This window comes from Tachypleus tridentatus, chromosome 5, assembly GCF_004210375.1.
Source record: "Tachypleus tridentatus isolate NWPU-2018 chromosome 5, ASM421037v1, whole genome shotgun sequence".
Taxonomy (NCBI): Eukaryota; Metazoa; Arthropoda; class Merostomata; order Xiphosura; family Limulidae; genus Tachypleus; species Tachypleus tridentatus.
Window position 1 is genome coordinate 55,727,999 of NC_134829.1, and position 22,033 is coordinate 55,750,031.

Consider the following 22,033-nt stretch of genomic DNA (forward strand, 5'->3'; position numbering starts at 1 on the left):
ATATGTAAACATTAGTGAACATAAGATATCTGTTGATAGATGGTATACCTTAAAAACGATAAATTAAGCTATTTACGTCATGAAGTAATAAAATGGTGACTTAACGTGTCAGAAAACCGTTTTGGTATTTCCATGCAATGTTACAGGTTCGTCCGGTTTAGTCTCCGAATCTACCGTAAACATAGCTCATGAATAATTATAAAAAAATTTCCTCAGAGCTATGTTGGACTACAAGAAGAACAGGAGACACTTCTAGATCTCTCGCTGACGTCATACGCCTTATGCTTAAATGTATAACCTCGTGCTGTCGGCTCGAGAGGTTACAGAACATTAGTTTGAATATCTTCTACGTAATATAATTTACCCGTTTTTACTGGGTATGACTTTGTTATAAGAACTTGCCGCGAGACGCACATATAACTGTACCAGAAGTCATCGCGCTGTTTGTGGGTTAATAGCTACTGTATCGATTTGCGGATCGGAAGGTCAAAGATTAGATCCTCGATATGTCCCGGAACTTGCTTCGTACATTAAAAAAAATAACCAGACATAAATATTTTGTATTCAAGAGTTAACATTATTTTCTGAAAGTTCTTATTTCTTGTGAAATTCTCAACCGATTGCAGTTTCTTACGAAGTACTTTAAACTAAATGGAATGAGTGTTTAAAGCGTGTCTGACACTACATGGTGCTTACTACTGACAACACGCGAGGTTTATTGGATTACAGTTTTAAATGTAACACAGAACCTTTCATGACGAAACATTCTGTACCTTCGTTTCAAACTGAGTGACTTCTTTTCCAAAACTTTACTGATCACTAAAATAAAAGGAACAGTCGTTACAAATTTCACAACTTTATCCAGTTGTTACTAACAATAATGTTAGACGTCTTAAACTTGTTTTTGTTGGCTTTCGTTTCTTCAAATTAGGTGATACGAACAATGAAAAACTATACAGAAATTGTCTTTTCTTCTAACTTTACCTTGAGTAATTATTTTATTAATATTTATTTCCATGTTAGGTGATACGAACAATGAAAACCTATACAGAAATTGTCTTTTCTTCTAACTTTACCTTGAGTAATTATTTTATTAATATTTATTTCCATGTTAGGTGATACGAACAATGAAAACCTATACAGAAATTGTCTTTTCTTCTAACTTTACCTTGAGTAATTATTTTATTAATATTTATTTCCATGTTAGGTGATACGAACAATGAAAACCTATACAGAAATTGTCTTTTCTTCTAACTTTACCTTGAGTAATTATTTTATTAATATTTATTTCCATGTTAGGTGATACGAACAATGAAAACCTATACAGAAATTGTCTTTTCTTCTAACTTTACCTTGAGTAATTATTTTATTAATATTTATTTCCATGTTAGGTGATACGAACAATGAAAACCTATACAGAAATTGTCTTTTCTTCTAACTTTACCTTGAGTAATTATTTTATTAATATTTATTTCCATGTTCGTTTATTAAGGAGATGAAATATATATTGTATTCTATACAGCTAGCACGAGTTTCAAAAGAGATATTCATTAATAATTTATTCTTCTCAATGAATGAGAGTGACTTATTTTGTAACTGTTTTAGCGTGAAACTGAAACAGTGTTCTCTCATAGAGTGGAACAGTGAGCATATTCATATCGAGAGAACAATTCTGGTTGTTCGAATAAATAACAAATGATTCACTTCAATGTCTCGTGCAAATACCTTCTTTATTTTAAAAGCTTGTGTATACTACACACTGACGTTTGAGCTTACAATAGTCCTATTAGAGTGACTCACTACTAACAGGAACAAAGATACATTGCGAACTTCTCTCATACGGGAACTATTCTCTCGGACCGAACTCCTCTTAAAGATGCTACATCGTTTACATAAGGCATTCATTTCCCGTGTCTTTGAAAAACTTGCTAAGCAAATTGTTTGAACTGTCTGAACCTTCATGGTTCATCATTTAAATCGCGTGGTATTGACTTTTCTCTTCTTTTGGAAATATTCTTGATGTCGGAGCAGCAGCGGAAATCTTTGGTGATTAATAAGATACGTTAAATAATTTGTTTTCTCTAAATATAACTTGCCTTCTAAAGTAAACTGATTTATCCATGTGATAATGCTCAGTAAACTGACTTATCCATGTGATAGTGTTCAGTAAACTGACTTATCCATGTGATAGTGTTCAGTAAACTGATTTATCCATGTGATAGTGTTCAGTAAACTGACTTATCCATGTGATCGTGTTCAAAAAACTGACTTATCCATGTGATAGTGTTCAGTAAACTGACTTATCCATGTGATAGTGTTCAGTAAACTGACTTATCCATGTGATCGTGTTCAATAAACTGACTTATCCATGTGATAGTGTTCAGTAAACTGACTTATCCATGTGATCGTGTTCAATAAACTGACTTATCCATGTGATAGTGTTCAGTAAACTGACTTATCCATGTGATAGTGTTTAGTAAACTGACTTATCCATGTGATCGTGTTCAATAAACTGACTTATCCATGTGATAGTGCTCAGTAAGATGACTTATTTGTATGATGCTTTGTTCAATCTCACATAATATTATTGTTAGTGACAGACTGATATTATTAGTAAGAGGGTAGTTTTTTTAGGTTTAAAGACGAATGTCCATTCTAACATTGTGTTTTTAGTAGTGACAAATTTTACTACTGCTTATGGGCTCCAGCCATTTTCTGAGAAACTACTCCCACGAAGCAATGAGTTTCTACAAAATGAATGTACTTCTCTCTTGTTATGAACAGTGTGAAAGTTCTTGACATATGAGGAAAGTCGTATGGACTCAATGATAATGAACGTGAAGTTACCTGGTTGATATTGCTCGTTAACTCATTCATTCTTTACGATTGTTATTTTAATTATCTATTAGTGATTTTAATTACTTAAACCCTCCGCTTTTCTGGGATGATCCTATTACAAGCTGGGAATGGGGTATTTCAATGCGTTTAACGTTGTTTTCGCGTCTACACTTTGAAAATTTTAATCTGTTGTTTATATATTCATAGTTTATAAAAGTTTTACAGTGTGTGTTACTGTCGTATCATAATTATTCTTCATATAACGAATAAATCATTACAGCTGAGAAGTACAAGTTCTGAAATTCAAATTATTATAAATATCATTTACATTTGGCGTAGTGTCACAGAACTTACTGGATATTTTTAGCACTTTTAAATCATATGATAACCCCTTGACGTATTTGTGACGCCGAGCTAAAACTTATTTAACGTATTCCATTTATATAAATAGGCTTACATTTTTAAACACTTCGTGCCTCTTATGTTATTCATGTAACCACGTTAAATGATTAGTTTACAAATTTGATTTTAAGGCCCTTTACTGCTACTAAACGTTCCACTTTTTTATCTTGCTTGAACTTTTGTAATCTGCATGGTTTCTTCGAGACACTCTACGTTTAAAAGTTGTAGGCCCGCTTCCTTCAGTTAGTTTTGACGATGAAAGTGTTACCAAGTGCTCAGGCTGAGGATGAAATAATATTACATGTGCACTTTGCAGTAGATATGTTAACTATTATATGTTTTTTTTTATCGTTCCAGGCTTCCTATTTGTTGTGTTCAATTCGAGGTAAGGAAACTATTAAACTTTTTGTAGTTACAAGAAAAAGAATCGTTAGTTGACAAATATATAGGAATAATTATATATATATAGTCCTGAAGAGATGAGGGTTGGCTTGGAAATTCATACTTTTACTAATTCACTATGTTCTGTCAATAAGCTCACGTGCGTAACACCAAGTTCATATCCTATCATTCTAGATATTAATACACAGTATATGATAATTATAATACATCTATATTCAATCCTGAAGAAAAAAATCACCGATTCATAAACCTTAGTTTTATATTCCTTGATATTTGATGGTTATCTCTGAATATTATAACTGTTAGGTACAATCAATGATGTACCACAATGTAGCATCGTCTCTAATAACTTTGTTTCGTATGGAATATACATCACGAGCCAAGTCCCGGGAGAGTGCCCACGTGGTGATATTGACATCGTCGTTAGAGCATTCCACTTCGACGCATTTAGTTTCAGCAAAAAAGGGCGGAAACCTGCGACGGAAACAAAGAAACATGTGATTAGAATGCATTAAGTTATGTTCTAAATACAATAAAAACAACTGTTTTACGTGTAGTGCTTAAATATCAAGCAATTTGTTTAATCTGTGAGCCCAAATATTGTACTTGATAACCAAAATAACTTCAGTTTTATATGTAAGGTGATTAAGTTATCTTTTAATCATACAATAAACGTATGGATATACAGACAAAGTATCATACTTGATATCCAAAATAACATCAGTATTATATGTAGGGTGTTTAAGCTGTATTTAAATCATACAATAAATGTATGGATGTACAGATAAAGTATCACACTTGATATTCAAAATAAATTTTGTTTTATACGTAGGGTGTTCAAGTTACCTTCAAATCATACATCAAACTCTAGGATATGTAGACAAAGTATCGGACTTTAAATACAAAATTACTTTAGTTTTATATGCAGGAGGTTAAGTCTTAAGTTGTCTTTGAATCATACACTAAACTTATGGATATATAGACAATGTATTGTAATTAATATCCTAAATAACTTTAGTTTTATATGTAGCGTATTTAAGTTTCTTTTATATCATAGATTAACTTAAGGATATATAGACAGTATATTGCACTTGATATCCAAAATGACATCAGTTTTGTATGTAGGGTGTTTAGACTATGTTTAAATCGTACAGTAAACTTATGGGTATGTTGACAAAGTATCGCACATGATATCCAAAATAGCATCAAGTTTATTATGAAGGGTGTTTAAGTTGTCTTTAAATCGTACACTAAACTTATGGATATATAGACAAAATATCGCACTTGATATCCAAAATAACTTCACTTTAATATATAAGGTGTTTATGTTGTTTTTAAATCACATACTAAACTAATAGATATATAGACAAAGTATCATAGTTGATATCCAAAATATTTTCAGTTTCACATCTAGGGTGTTTAAGCTGTCTTTTTATCATACACTAAACTTAACGACATATAGACAAAATATCATACTTGGTATTCAAAATGTATTTACTTTTATATGTGACGTATTTAAGTTTTCTTTAAATCATACATTATATTTATGGATATATAGATAAAAGATGGTATTTGAAATCTAAAATAAAGTCAGTTTTATATGTAGGGAGTTTAAGTCGTCTTTAAATGGTACACCAAACTTATGGATATATAGACAAAGTATGACATCTGATATACACAATAACACCAGTTTTATACTTACGGTTTTTAAGCTGTCATTAAATCGTACAGTAAACTTATGGATATAAAGTATCGAACTTGGTATCCAAAATGACTCCAGTTTTATATGTCGGGTGTTTAAGTTGTCTTTAAATCGTACACTAAACTAATGGATATATGGACAACGTATCCACTTGAAACCCAAAATAATTTGAGTTTTATATGTGCGGCGAACAAGTAGTCTTTAAATCATACTTTAAACTTTAGGATTTATAGACAAAATATCGCACATGCTACCGAAAATAACTTCAGTTTTATATTTAAGGTGTTTAAGTTGTCTTTAAATCGCACAATAAACTGATCGATATTTAGACATAGTATCGTACTTGATATCTAATATAGGTTCAGTTTTATATGTAGAGTGTTTAAATTGTACTACAGTACACTTATAGAGATATTGACACAGTATCAGTTTGATGTCGAAAATAATGTCAGTCTTACATGAACGGTGTTTATGTTGTTCTTAAATCAAACAGTAAAGTTATTGATATATAGAATAAGTATCAAACTTCATATACAAATTAACTTCATTTTTATTTATAGGGTGTATAAGTTGTCTTTAAATCATATAGTAAAGTTATGGACATATAGATAAAGGATGGTGTTTGAAATCCAAAATATGTAGGGAGTTGAAATACAAACGGTACACTAAATTTATGAATATATAGACAAATTATCGAACTTGGTATCCAAAATAACTATAGTTTTATATGTAGAGTGTTTAAGTTCTCTTTAAATCCCACAGTAAACTTTTGGATATATAGACAAAATAATGCACTTTTTTATCCAAAATAACTACAGTTTTATATGTAAAGTGTTTAAGTTCTCTTTAAATCCCACAGTAAACGTTTAGATATATAGAAAAAGTATCGCACGTGATAACCAAAATAGCTTCAGTTCACATATAGGATGTTAAAGTTGTGTTAAAATAACTTCAGTTTAATATGTAAAGTGTTTAAGTTATCTTTAAATCCCACAGTAAACGTTCAGATATATAGAAAAAGTATCGCACGTGATAACCAAAATAGCTTCAGTTCACATATAGGATGTTAAAGTTGTGTTAAAATAACTTCAGTTAATAGTTGTTTAAGTTAAAATAACTTCAGTTTAATATCGCAGATAACCAAAATAGCTTCAGTTCACATAAGTGTTATTGTGTTAAAATAACTTCAGTTTAATATGTAAACGTTCAGATATATAGAAAAAGTATCGCACGTGATAACCAAAATAGCTTCAGTTCACATATAGGATGTTAAAGTTGTGTTAAAATAACTTCAGTTTAATATGTAGAGTGTTTAAGTTGTCCTTAAATAATTCATTAAACTTATTGATATATATACAAAGTACCGTAGTTGATATCTAAATTAACTTTAATTTTATATGTAGGGTGTTTAAATTGTAGTTCAGTCACACAGTAACGTATGTTCTACAGAAAAGGTATATTACTTGCTATCCAAAATAACCTTCGTTTTATATGTAGGTTTAATAAATTATTTTAAATTCCTATAGTAAACGTTTGAATATACAGCAAAAGTGTTGCACTTGATTTTTATATGTTGGATGTTCAAGTTAACTTTAAATCCCTCAGTAAACTTATGGATATATAGATGCATTATCGCACTTGATATCTAAAATAATTTCAGTTTTATATGTAGAGTGTTTAAGTTGTCTTTAAATTATACAAAAAATTCAGGGATATACAGGCAAAGAGTTGTACTTGTTATTCAAAATAACTTCAGTTTTATATGTAGCGTGTTTAAGTTGTCTTTAAATCATACAGTATATTTATGGATGTATAGAGAGAGTGTCGTGCTAGTTATCCGAAATAACTTTAGTTTTACATGTACTTTGATTAAGCTGTGTTTAAATCGCACAGTTAATTTTGTTTTTGTGTTTTGTTTAAACCCGATTTCTAGCGTTATAAACCCTTAGATTGACCGCTGTACCACTAGAGGTTCCACATAAGGTGAAGTGTGCAATAATTAGTAGCTGTGACACTCCGTTATATCCATAAGTTTGTCATTTTCTAATTGTAATATATTGTTCTCTTACTAGTAGAGCCTGTTTGTTTCAAAGTTACCTTTAACAGGTTTTGTACTGCCAAGCACGATACGCACGTTTAGTGTGCTTGTCTTATAGCAATTTCATTGGACCGTCATTGACCAGTAGCTTTCGTCCTGTACTGTGAAACCGATAATTCAAAAAACCCTGCTTCGTATTTCAATGATATGGGTGCTATGTGAGACTAGTGACAAACCTTCACTGTTGAGAGCAGCCTAAGTGTTAACTATTTGGCTAAGAGTAGTCACTAGAGGCGGAGGGTGATGGCGATTGACTGTCTTTTCTCTGGTCCTAAGCTTATAATTAAGGACAGTTTTATTTGAGCCATTTTCAGTCTCTGACCTGGCCGTTAAGCCTAATGCTCGCATCAGGCGTTGTTGACATGAACAATTTGTTTCAAAAATATCTTGATTAGTGTTATTCATAATTTTTAAAATAATCTCACAACAATTTCTATAATCGTAGTATGAGTCTATTTATTCTTATGTTTTTCTGTTTTGTTCTGGCATTATACTAAACAGCATCACCAATGTGTCTCTGTTCCATGTTTAGCTCTATCTAACCCTATTCCAATGCAGTAGGCTAGAAACGTCCTTGAAACCGGTCAGATTCACTTAATCGGTATTTTGATTTAGACAGAAAGGAAAGTATAATATATTGCATGTTATTCTTTGAAATACGGATGAACGAAGACCAGTATTTCAGGCGTTATACCTCTATATATTAGCTCATGGACCTTTCCTAAAAACCGCCTTATTTTACCAGATAAGCAGGTTTAACTTATATCAGGAAGTTTGTTTCCTTAATACTATCACATAACACATTATGTAACACAAATTTTGTTCCTGGATAGTATGTGTTATTACACTATGTAACACAAGTTTTGTTCCTGGATAGTATGTGTTATTACACTATGTAACACAAGTTTTGTTCCTCGATAGTATGTGTTATTACACTATGTAACACAAGTTTTGTTCCTGGATAGTGTGTGTTATTACACTATGTAACACAAGTTTTGTTCCTGGATAGTATGTGTTATTACACTATGTAACACAAGTTTTGTTCCTGGATAGTATGTGTTATTACACTATGTAACACAAGTTTTGTTCCTGGATAGTATGTGTTATTACACTATGTAACACAAGTTTTGTTCCTGGATAGTATGTGTTATTACACTATGTAACACAAGTTTTGTTCCTGGATAGTATGTGTTATTACACTATGTAACACAAGTTTTGTTCCTGGATAGTATGTGTTATTACACTATGTAACACAAGTTTTGTTCCTGGATAGTATGTGTTATTACACTATGTAACACAAGTTTTGTTCCTGGATAGTATGTGTTATTACACTATGTAACACAAGTTTTGTTCCTGGATAGTATGTGTTATTACACTATGTAACACAAATTTTGTTCCTGGATAGTGTGTGTTATTACACTATGTGACACAAGTTTTGTTCCTGGATAGTATGTGTTATTACACTATGTAACACAAGTTTTGTTCCTGGATAGTATGTGTTATTACACTATGTAACACAAGTTTTGTTCCTGGATAGTATGTAAAGACATTCATTACATTGCCCAGGAACAAGAAAGAGTAAAAATTGTGCTACTAAGTGTATTTAAGACATTCATTACATTGCTCAGGAACAAGAAAGAGTAAAAATTGTGTTACATAGTGTATTTAAGACATTCATTACATTGCCCAGGAACAAGAAAGAGTAAAAATTGTGTTACAATGTGTATTTAAGACATTCATTACATTGCCCAGGAACAAGAAAGAGTAAATATTGTGTTACAATGTGTATTTAAGACATTCATTACATTGCCCAGGAACAAGAAAGAGTAAAAATTGTGCTACTAAGTGTATTTAAGACATTCATTACATTGCCCAGGAACAAGAAAGAGTAAAAATTGTGTTACATAGTGTATTTAAGACATTCATTACATTGCCCAGGAACAAGAAAGAGTAAAAATTGTGTTACATAGTGTATTTAAGACATTCATTACATTGCCCAGGAACAAGAAAGAGTAAAAATTGTGTTACATAGTGTATTTAAGACATTCATTACATTGCCCAGGAACAAGAAAGAGTAAATATTATGTTACATAGTGTATTTAAGACATTCATTACATTGCCCAGGAACAAGAAAGAGTAAATATTGTGTTACATAGTGTATTTAAGACATTCATTACATTGCCCAGGAACAAGAAAGAGTAAAAATTGTGTTACATAGTGTATTTAAGACATTCATTACAACAAGTATAGTAGAGGTTTCGTACAAGATGGCGAAGCATGGTTATAATAAGATACACTTTTGATTTTTGGAGAATTAAAAAAGTGTCTAATAATATTATTCCAGTCTGTTTCAATTCAAGCACAAAGGTTCACTATGGGATATCTGAGACTCTGTCCATCACTGGTATCGAAACCCGGATTCTAGCGTTGTTATTCCGCTGTACCAGTGGGGACCAATGGTATTTTAACCACATTATAAGACGAACGTAGTGTGATTAGAATACAATTAGTATTGACTTTTTTAATTCATGAAAATCCCAGTATCACTGCATATAGTGTATAATATACAAGAACGAAGGCAGGGTGTTTGAGGGCTGAGCTATTATAGAGTTATTTTCATACTTTTGAAAATTGTTATTTGTTAACTTTTTATGTTTATCTTTTCGTTGTTGTCTTGGTTTCAGTTTAACATTTTGTTTTTCCTACACACGTATGTATTGTGTGTTATGATGACTTATCCTAAGACAACTATCAATCAGTTAATACAATTCCACAACGACTGTAATACCTGGTGTGTTATAACCTGAAGGTAAAATTAACTTGAACTAGTATAGTATACATGAAGTATACTTATATAGTTTTATATAGTTGTATTCTTATATAGTTTTATATAGTTGTATTCTTATATAGTTTTATATAGTTGTATACTTATGTAGTTTTATATAGTTGTATACTTATATAGTTTTATATAGTTGTATACTTATATAGTTTTATATAGTTGTGTACTTATATAGTTTTATATAGTTGTATACTTATATAGGTTTATATAGTTGTATACTTATATAGGTTTAGCTTGTGGCTCCACTTTTTCATAAATTAAAGAAACCGAAGAAAGTTAAATACCAATTTCACAGAACATTAAAAAACCACAGTTTATCTATATGAAAACATGTCTAAGTTTTGTGTGATATAAACAGTGTGATATAATTTCAGAAACTGTCAAACACTATCGCAAAGATTTTAAAAAGGATGTTGACGATATTTCTAATGGATTATTATGACGGAATCTCTCTGTCAAGATGACAAGGTAGGAAGTATGAACTGTTATTTGTTCACATACATTTATCACAAGGTGAAACGTTGTAGTGTGTTTATTTGTCCATACACTGTCGTAAAAATCGTACAACAAGCAATTATTATAACAGCACGGAAGTGATATTTTCATGTCAAGTTATTAACGTGAAATGTTTTTTTAAAAGAGAAAACAGGTGAAAAGTTGGACTCCGTTTGTTTCTCCACATGCATTATCACAAAGCGAAATGTTGGAGTCCGTTTGTTTCTCCACATGCATTATCACAAAGCGAAATGTTGGAGTCCGTTTGTCTCCACATGCATTATCACAAAGCGAAATGTTGGAGTCCGTTTGTTTCTCCACATGCATTATCACAAAGCGAAATGTTGGAGTCTGTTTGTTTTTCCACATGCATTATCACAAAGCGAAATGTTGGAGTCCGTTTGTTTCTCCACATGCATTATCACAAAGCGAAATGTTGGAGTCCGTTTGTTTCTCCACATGCATTATCACAAAGCGAAATGTTGGAGTCCGTTTGTCTCCACATGCATTATCACAAAGCGAAATGTTGGAGTCCGTTTGTTTCTCCACATGCATTATCACAAAGCGAGATGTTGGAGTCTGTTTGTTTCTCCACATGCATTATCACAAAGCGAAATGTTGGAGTCCCTTTGTTTCTCCACATGCATTATCACAAAGCGAAATGTTGGAGTCCGTTTGTCTCCACATGCATTATCACAAAGCGAAATTTTGGAGTCCGTTTGTTTCTTCACATGCATTATCACAAAGCGAAATGTTGTAGTCCGTTTGTTTCTTCACATGCATTATCACAAAGCGAAATGTTGGAGTCCGTTTGCTTCTCCATACACTATTATAAAACAAACAAATTTACAATAAAATAAGCAGTGAATATAATGTCTTCCAGCGAGAGGGATGAAGAAGATTGTTGGTTAAATTAGAACTGTTAGCACAAGGTCGAAACTTTACTAATTTAGCGCCATCTAGCTTCTACACAAAACTTCATTTCATGTCGACATTGAATCATTTACCTTTTCTCAGACTTACTAAAAAAAAAAGCTACTTTCAAATATACTTCGCATTCTTTAAAAATATAATTTTCTTTTTGCTTGTATTAAAATGTAATCGGTAATTTTATAAGACATCTGAGAGTCAAGAGAATGATCGTTACGTTTTACTTAACTTTGTTTTTCGCATTGAACAGTTCTACCATTGAACTAGTTACAACGTCCGCCATGTTTAATTTTAAATGATAACTCTGAGCCGAACTACTATCTTTCAACATCCATTATATGTTTAATTCAAAGTCATTTAGTATCTTCAAAAATTCCGCCATTTTTAAAATCCGCCATGGTTTGCTTAAGATGTTTTAAATGCTGAACAATTCCTCCATTTTGGACTTTCTTAATGATTAATTTCTTTTCATTTGGAAAGCTGAACAGTGTCATAATTTTAAGAATCCGCCATATTCAATATAAATTTGTTTCGGGCGACGAATGCTTAAACCATTTTTACAAATCTGCCATATTTAATTTCAGTGTGTTTTTCACGTTGAACGAACCATCATTTTTAACAGCTGCTCTGCTTGATTTAAATTTGTTCTGCAGACTAACAACAGCACTGCTTTAACGTTTATAATTTCCTGCTGTTTACATTATGTTTTTTTGTTTTTTTATTTTGTAAACGTTGTACTGTTACAATATGTTAACGTCCGCCATGTTTAACATTAGCCTTGCTGGATTTGAATTTATTTTGCGGGTTAAGTAATGTCATTATTTTTAACGTTTTGGACGTTATAAAATTACATCATTTGAAACATCCTTCATTCTTCGATATACGTCTGTTGTGAGCATAATAAAGATCCACCATTTTTAATATCTACCGCGTGTGAATCATATTCGTCTTTCACATTGAACGGTTCCACCAACGTTCATTTATCTTCACATTCATATTACTAGACACGTTTTTAAATCAGAAATATTTAGGGAGAAATAAGAAGCCCTCGTGGTATAATAAAAAATGGAATTAACTAGTGACATCTATAGTTTTTTTTTTCTGTACATTATAATAAATCTCATCACAGTTTATAAAACGGGCTTGGCATGGCCAAACTTGCTAAGGCGTTCGACTCATAATCCGAGGGTCGCGGGTTCAAATCCCGGTCGCACCAAACATGCTCGTCCTTTCAGCCGTGAGGGTGTTATAATGTGACGGTCAATCCCACTATTCGTTGGCAAAAAGAGTAGCCCCAGAGTTGGCGGTGGGTGGTGATGACTAGCTGCCTTCCCTCTAGTCTTGCACTGCTAAATTAGGGACGGCTAGTGCAGATAGCCCTCGAGTAGCTTTGCGCGAAATTCAAAAACAAACAAAACAAAAAGTTTGTAATAAGTGGCCTTCGTGTTGCACCCAGAGTTTAATTAATTAAATACAGTAACAATACAAACGAGAGGTTTGTAAAAACGTTACAAACAGTATTAGGAATAGTATTTAATATAGTAACGAAGAGAAAATAGAAATTTAAATTGTCGGAATGGACTTTCTTTAATAAGTGTTTCCAGAAAATAAATTTCACATTAGGAATTTCAATCATGATATCATCTAACTTTCAAAAAGATGAGTGAAATTTTAATTCCATTTTCTAAGAAACAGTTAAATAAATCATCAAGTGTGGCTTGTAGGATTGGAACAGTCTTGTCTTGGCGTTTCACAACAGTGCATTACAAAACGAAGCTTATTGTTACCTAATTTTGTTCAACAACAATGCCCAGTTCTTTTACTTCAAGTTACAGTTCCACAGTAAGTAAAATAGTTTTTCAAAACATCCCAAGTACACGTTGTAACTTCGGGATGATCGCACCACCGATCAAAACGTCACACCTGTTTTAAGGAAATTATATCCCTGACTGTAAAAGCTGCAACTTGTAATAATATAATATTTATACTCAGTGAGTAAAATAATCAGAAAACTAGTAATTTCCAATGAAAACAGGGTGAATTTAAATTATATCCACGTTTTTATGACGTTTCTTAAAAGCAAAGCAAAAAACATGGAGGACCTTAATAAAAGAACTAAATGATGGACCTTAATAAAAGAACTAAATGATGGGCCGTAATAAAAGAATTAAATGATGGACCTTAATAAAAGAACTAAATGATGGACCTTAATAAAAGAATTAAATGATGGACCTTAATAAAAGAACTAAATGATGGGCCGTAATAAAAGAATTAAATGATGGACCTTAATAAAAGAACTAAATGATGGACCTTAATAAAAGAATTAAATGATGGACCTTAATAAAAGAACTAAATGATGGGCCGTAATAAAAGAATTAAATGATGGACCTTAATAAAAGAACTAAATGATGGACCTTAATAAAAGAACTAAATGATGGACCTTGATAAAGAATTAAATGATGGGCCTCTATATTGGAATGTTAAGTACATTTTCCTAAATTCTTGGTAAACTATTCTTGGATGCCGGTCTACGACTTTCTTGGCTAGGGGATCTTTAACGAAACCTGACTCACAGGAAATATTGAAATCTATCTCGTTAATTATGACCATTATATTGCTAGGGCGAAATGCAGGTAGTGGTGACACATAATCTTAAAAAAAAAAAAGACTTTCATAATATCAGGCTAAGTTGTGTAATGTTTATACGTTACGTTTAGACACTGAAAGTCTATTTTATTTGCAACTCAGAAACTGGCTTAAATACAAGAACGATACTTTTACATTATATAAAAAAATTATTCAATTAACTCCCATAAAATTTGTTACAGAAATTATTGTTATTGGCTTTTAGTTTAGAATTTCGCTTCACATTATTACGACAGAACGATCAGTATATAATAATGTAATAATATCGAGCTATGTTTTTAAATAGTTCATTCAAGAGAGAATGGTCAGTTTATTACAGTTTAGAGCTATGTTTTTAAATAGTTCATTCAAGAGAGAATGGTCAGTTTAGAGCTATGTTTTTAAATAGTTCATTCAAGAGAGAATGGTCAGTTTATTACAGTTTAGAGCTATGTTTTTAAATAGTTCATTCAAGAGAGAATGGTCAGTTTAGAGCTATGTTTTTAAATAGTTCATTCAAGAGAGAATGGTCAGTTTATTACAGTTTAGAGATATGTTTTTAAATAGTTCATTCAAGAGAGAATGGTCAGTTTATTACAGTTTAGAGATATGTTTTTAAATAGTTCATTCAAGAGAGAATGGTCAGTTTATAACAGTTTAGAGTTATGTTTTTAAATAGTTCATTCAAGAGAGAATGGTCAGTTTAGAGCTATGTTTTTAAATAGTTCATTCAAGAGAGAATGGTCAGTTTATTACAGTTTAGAGATATGTTTTTAAATAGTTCATTCAAGAGAGAATGGTCAGTTTATTACAGTTTAGAGATATGTTTTTAAATAGTTCATTCAAGAGAGAATGGTCAGTTTATAACAACGTGGAGCTACGTTTTACAGTTTTACACGGTCCATTCAGGAAAAACCATCGCTGTGAAGTTTCTTCACAACAGAACACAATCTGTGATAGAAAAAAGAGTGTAGATCAGTTCTATGAGCCAAGTTTGTACTAATTCTGTGAAGTATTATAATTAGCAAAGTGATTATTCAATCTCTACAGGAAGAGAGAGCTGGCATCGTATGATGTGTTAACGTCGTCTTATCGTCTTCTTATCCCTTGTTAATATTGATTGTTATTTCATGATTTAAAAACAAAACACACTATTAACGTAACACAAAATTAATAAACATGGACTTAAATGTACATAGATAGGAAAATCTAAACTGCTTTCTGAGAAGTAAAATATCAGGTCATAAATAATGTCCGAAAATTTAATATAGAAAGTGTATCATCATTTCTGTCTTTATAGAAGGTTTTAATGACTAAAATATGAAGTAGGAAGTGTATAAAAATGTTCAGACAGATAAAAAACTAACCCAACTTTTCATATCATTAATCAAATAAACCCTTATGAAGATGGATGTGTCTGAGGAACACATTAGGTATATAATGATTTATAAGTTTAAAAAAGGCAATAGTGCAGCAGAAACTACACGAAACATTCAAGGTGCAGAGTCTCTCAATGAAAGAAAATGTTGAAGGTTGTTACAGAAGTTCAGATCAGATGAATACAGTTTAAGTGATGCGCCACGTTCAGGTTGTCCTGTTGAGTTTAATGATAACTTCCTGCTGGCTGCACTTGATGAAGATTGTGCTGTAACAGTTGAAGAACTAGTACAGAACCTTAATTCAACCCATTCAACAGTTCACCGTCATCTGCAACAGTTTGGAAAGGTGTCAAAACTTGGAAAATGGGTCCCACATGATTTGACAGAAGCCAACTTTAGAGCAAGAGTGGACATTTACACTTCTCTGCACTCTCGTGAACGTAACTCACCTTTTTTTGAACAAGTTATTGACTGGAAATGAAAAATGAAAATATTATAAATATGTTAAGCACCGCAGACAATGGCTCAGTGCAAGTAAGTTAGCTAAAGCACAGCCCAAAGTGGACCTTCACCCTAGGAAAGTCTTGTTGGTGTGATCCATTTTGAGTTGCTGCCAGTCAATGTAACGATTACATCAGACTTCTATTGTGAACAGTTAGAGCGTTGAATGTTGCAATGAAAGAAAAGAGGCCTGCTTTAATCAGTTATAAAGGTGTTGTGTTACACCAGGATAATGCACGGCCCCATACAGTAAGGATCACATCTGGAAAGATTGAAGAGCTAGACTGGGAAAAACTTCCACATCCTCCTTATTCTCCAGATCTTGCTCCATCTGTTTATCATATATTCTAAAGTTTGTAGAACTATCTTGATGGAAAAGAGCTTGGAACACATGAAGATGTCAAAACTACCCTCTCTACATTCTTTTCCTCCAAACCCCAAGAATTTTATAGAAGTGACATTCAGAAGCTTGTGAATCGTTAGCAAGAAATAATTAATAATAATGAAACATACATTATTGATTAAATAACGTTAAAAGTGTTTGAAATTCTTTCTCTTTTTCCTGAACCTAAAATCAGACATTACTTAAAGGGTGACCTGATGTATGCCATGGTAATTTGTTCTATAGGTAATGAAAATACTTCTAACGTGTATTCATTATATTAGAGTCGATTTGAATTAAGCATTACGATAAGGACAAGATGAAAACGGAATATTCGTAAACTGGATTATATTTCATAAGAATGAAATAATGTAACATCAAATGAAACTTAACTTATAAGAAACACAGTTTTCTTATTTGAAATGTATTCCTCGTGAATAATCACGCGCGAAAACAACAATATAAAGAACACGAATTGACAGCTAGCAAGTTTGATCTGTTTACTTGATGGAGCACGTGCATGTTAACGTAATAGTACACAGTTAATAGTAATACTTGCACAGTAAACCTTTTAAAACTAAAATAAAATAACCTAAACATGCACGATGATTCACACAACTTTCAAGAAATTGTATTTTATATTACTAACGAATACATATGGTTTGATATTGAGAGTTTTCAACCTATTTGATGTAATAGTGTCGTTCAGATAAAGGCCTAGCATCGCCAGATGATTTAGGTACTCGACTCGTTATATGAGGGTCGAGGGCACAATTCCTGTTACACCAAACATGTTTGCTCTTTCAACTTTGGGGGCTTTATAATGTGACGGTCAATCCCACTATTCGTTGATAAAAGAGTAGCCCCAGGGTTGGCGGTGGATGGTGATGACTAGTCTTACACTGCTAAATTAAGGACGGCTAGCGCTAGCACAATTTAAAAATCAAAGAAACAAATCATTCAGATGAAGTGATATACACTATATATCCGAGGATATAGGCTTAACACACATCAGAATATCGTGCTTCTAGAGTTTGAAAGTAATGAATAGTTAGTTCTCACGTCTGACACTCAGTGTTGATAAATGAATCTAATTGTAAACATTACATTTGTTACACTACCAAATATAACATTTACACAGTAATTTTCGAATTATTGTCGTAAAAGTTTAAAAATGATTTTTATCTATATTTTCAGAATACAAAGATACAACAACAACAAATAAGCATTTGAGATGTAAAGTTTCTTACATGAATGTACTTTTGTATAAACGCAATCACAATTAATCAATAAATAAGTATTACTGAAAATAAATAGAACATTATTTCACTGTTTTTAATATAAATAAATCATCTAACAAATTCTCGACAAAATCAGTTGTGAGACTTTTGAATTTAGTTTCGTTATTTGGATTTTATAAGGTCATGTATTACACATCTTTGCACCAAAATATTTCACATTTCTTTGAGTGACTTTGTAAAGTCATAAATCAAATATTTATCGACGTATCAGGCTTAATTCATATAATATTCATTATTACCAAAACAAGATATCTTCATTATAACGTATTGTTAGGTAAGTACAACTTTGGAATAAAATCATCTAGTAATGATTGCTTTAATGTCTCTGAAAAGAAATAATGAGTAATATACTAAGCGATTTAAAATAATTTTCATATTACATTTTTTGTTTGTTTGTTTTTGAATTTCGCGCAATGTTACACGAAGGCTATCTGCGTTAGCCGTTTCTAGTTTAGCAGTATAAGACAAGAGGGAAGGCAGCTAGTCATCACCACCAACCGCCAACTATTGGGCTACTCTTTTACCAACGAATAGTTAGATTGACCGTCACATTATAAAGCCCCCACGGCTGAAAGAGTGAGCATGTTTGGTGCGACGGGGGTTCGAATCCGAGACCCTCAGATCACGAGTCGAACGCCTTACCTCACCTGACCATGCCGGACGTACTACGTTTTTCATACTTTAACCTACGTTTTCAGTTATTTGAATATAATGTTTTCCATCCTAATATACCACACTGAAAAATCGACTAGCTAAATGTATTATTAATATGTTAATTAAAAAAAACCCATTTAAATTACACGTTCTTCAAAATTATCCAATTGTATATTATAATTCTCTAACCCAGACCACAGTTGGCCAACATATTTATCTCGTACAAACTTATTATATGTTGTAGCACTTTAATATTTAATTTTCGTCACTACGGGTAATTTGGAACAGTCAATCTACATCAGTCTATAGGAAGACACATTTCATTTAAATATCGTTTTGGTTGTCGTTGTTAAGCGCGGAACTACACAATGGGATTACTATGTTGTGTCCACCAGTGGTATCGAAACCCGAATTTTAGAGTCGTAAGCTTGCGGACGTGTCGCTCAAATTCTGGGTGAATCGTTCTGTTGAAGTTAGATTTATAAAACTGTCGGTTACATTTCGGTTAATCTTTACTTTTACCTCAAGTTGTTAAAGAGAACATTTCAGCCTAATGTGCAGAAGTAAGATCTGTATCTCAGAGTATGGGTGTTAACACTTTTATTGGTAAGCTCTGTATCTCAGAACGGCTAGTATGGGTATTAACACTTTTATTGGTAAGCTCTGTATCTCAGAACGGCTAGTATGGGTATAAACACTTTTATTGGTAAGCTCTGTATCTCAGAACGGCTAGTATGGGTATTAACACTTTTATTGGTAAGCTCTGTATCTCAGAACGGCTAGTATGGGTATTAACACTTTTATTGGTAAGCTCTGTGTCTCAGAACGGCTAGTATGGGTATTAACATTTTTATTGATATGCAGAAAACAACGTTTTGGCCTTTTTGGGTCATCTTCAGGTTAACCTGATGCATTTTTATTTCAAGTGAGTTTCTCGTCACCAAGAAGTAAACTCTATATTAAGAGTAAACAACGAGCTAATGAACCTCTAAGGGTTCACTTCATACTTGTAATACAATATACGTAACAATGTCACTCACCACTTCAGAAATCTGGTAAATAGTTTCAAGCAGTTCTTTTCTTATAATACTTCACTTAAGAGTTTTACCTTCACATATTCACAATTACATTAAAAGAGATGTATATATATTACAGTAATCTGTGATTTTTATTTTCAACACATTTTTTAGACTTTGTTTTGAAGTCGTTGTATTTATCAGTGAAATCATATATTTTTTAGTAATTATCTTTGAATATTCTATATTGAAGTCACAAGTGGGATTTTCTCATTAACTCCGTTTATGAAAGTTATTTTGGAACATGTTTTTCCCAATATCTTTTACTGTTATAGATGATTCAGTTGTTGATGATATGAGATATTTCTGACCAATAAGGATGTGTGTTACTTGGTTAAACGTATCATCGTACTCTGGACACTTATCGTTCGAACTACCATCAGTCATTCTGTTGTTGGTTTCTAATGAACCTCACACGCGACGTTGAAGCTGTCAAATTTCCTTGCACTCAACATTTTGATTGAAACCTGACATAACTGCATCCGATAAAGATGTCATAAGCGACGATAGATGCCTGTACTTCTTGACGTGTTAAATACGTACATAGAATTCTAAACAAGTAGACATTCGGAATTTTCTCTGGTTCTCACTGGGGAGACTAAAACTTTCATAATTATCTGACGAGGGCCTTGTATCTCGATATGCAAGCCGTGTTTATCCGCATTATAAACGTGATTCTTTTAATACTATTCTTCAGGCATGATGGCCCGGCATGGCTTGTTGGTTAAGGCACTCGACTCGCAATCCCGCGTGGTGTAAGTTCTTATCGGCCCGGCATGGCCAGGTGGGTTAAGGCGTTCGACTCGTAATCCGAGGGTCGCGGGTTCGAATATGCTCGCCCTTTCAGCCCTGGGGGGTTATAATGTTACGAACAATCCCACTATTCGTTGGTAAAAGAGTAGTCTAAGAGTTGGCGGTGGGTGATGATGACTAGCTGCCTTCCCTCTAGTCTTACACTGCTAAATTAGGGACGGCTACTTTGAATACTACGAATACTTTGAATAACAGTACAGCTTAACCCCTGTTACACAAGATCTCCTGGAAATTAGTCTTGTTTAATTAAGTTCTGGAAACAAGAGATAAGTTTACTTGCTAATGCTAACCAAGTTTTTTTTTCTCAATGCGAAAATCGTTTTTTTTTATCCTTCTGCTCAGGTTTTCTGAGTTAATTAGTTGGTAATAAATATATTGTGTGTCATCACGCGACAGTAGACATCATCAAAAATAGCTCGTCCCGTATCAGCGACTGACATGAAAGAGGAGGAGTTACATTCTGAGTAGATCACAAACAGGATTCGAGCCCACGATTCTACTTGCTACATTTCATGTAATAAACTAATACGTATTAGATATGAAACCATTTATAAAGTTTGGCAAAATCCTGTGAACGTTTTTGTAGATGGTTTTATAAGGTCCTTAAAGGGTTTACAATAGCAAAGGAAAGTGCTTTAACAGTAGAGCATAGTTTAAGAAAGCTACTTTGAAATTATTTTAAAGATTACATGAAATTCTAATGTATAAAAGTTATGTATACGAAACTGACGTAACAACCGGTAACACCATACAATATAATAATAGGTTCAGGTCACACCATGTAACATTTAACAATATATAATATATAAACGTTCCATGCACTAAGTTAAAATAACAATATATAATATATAAGTGTTCTGTGTACTACATTTAGAAAACAATATATAAGATATAAACGTTCTACGCACTAAGTTCAGATAACAAGAAATAACATTTAACAATATATAATATATAAACGTTCTATGTACTAAGTTCAGATAACAAGAAATAACATTTAACAATATGTAATATATAAACGTTCTGTGTACTAAGTTTAGATGACAAGAAATAACATTTAACAATATGTAATATATAAACGTTCTGTGTACTAAGTTCAGATAACAAGAAATAACATTTAACAATATATAATATATAAACGTTCAATGTACTAAGTTTAGATAACAAGAAATAACATTTAACAATATGTAATATATAAACGTTCTATGTACTAAGTTCAGATAACAAGAAATAACATTTAACAATATGTAATATATAAACGTTCAATGTACTAAGTTTAGATAACAAGAAATAACATTTAACAATATGTAATATATAAACGTTCTATGTACTAAGTTCAGATAACAAGAAATAACATTTAACAATATGTAATATACAAACGTTCTATGTGGAATGTTTACCATGTAAATGTTATATGTGCAATGCTAAGATAAATAAACATAAGAAACATTCTGCTATAAGTAAGTTCTGTGTATGATGTTGAGATGACATTGTACTATAAAGGATGTCAAGAAAAAATATAACTTCTGTCGTCCATCACATCCATCCGGTGTTCTCGAGTTGATGTTTGTTGTCAAGGTTATAATTTCAATAGTTGTA

At 32.1% G+C, this 22,033-nt stretch overlaps 1 protein-coding gene across 4 annotated transcripts in view; it reads right to left on the reverse strand.

Moving 5' to 3' along the window:
- Positions 1-1,711: 1,711 nt before the first annotated feature.
- Positions 1,712-22,033, reverse strand: part of LOC143251208 (POU domain, class 3, transcription factor 4-like) — a 91,509-nt gene continuing 71,187 nt past the window's right edge. For all 4 annotated transcript variants that reach the window (XM_076502648.1, XM_076502646.1, XM_076502643.1 and 1 more), the window contains exon 2: positions 1,712-4,116. The gene's annotated coding sequence lies outside the window, so the exon portion shown is untranslated. The remainder of the gene's footprint in view (positions 4,117-22,033) is intronic.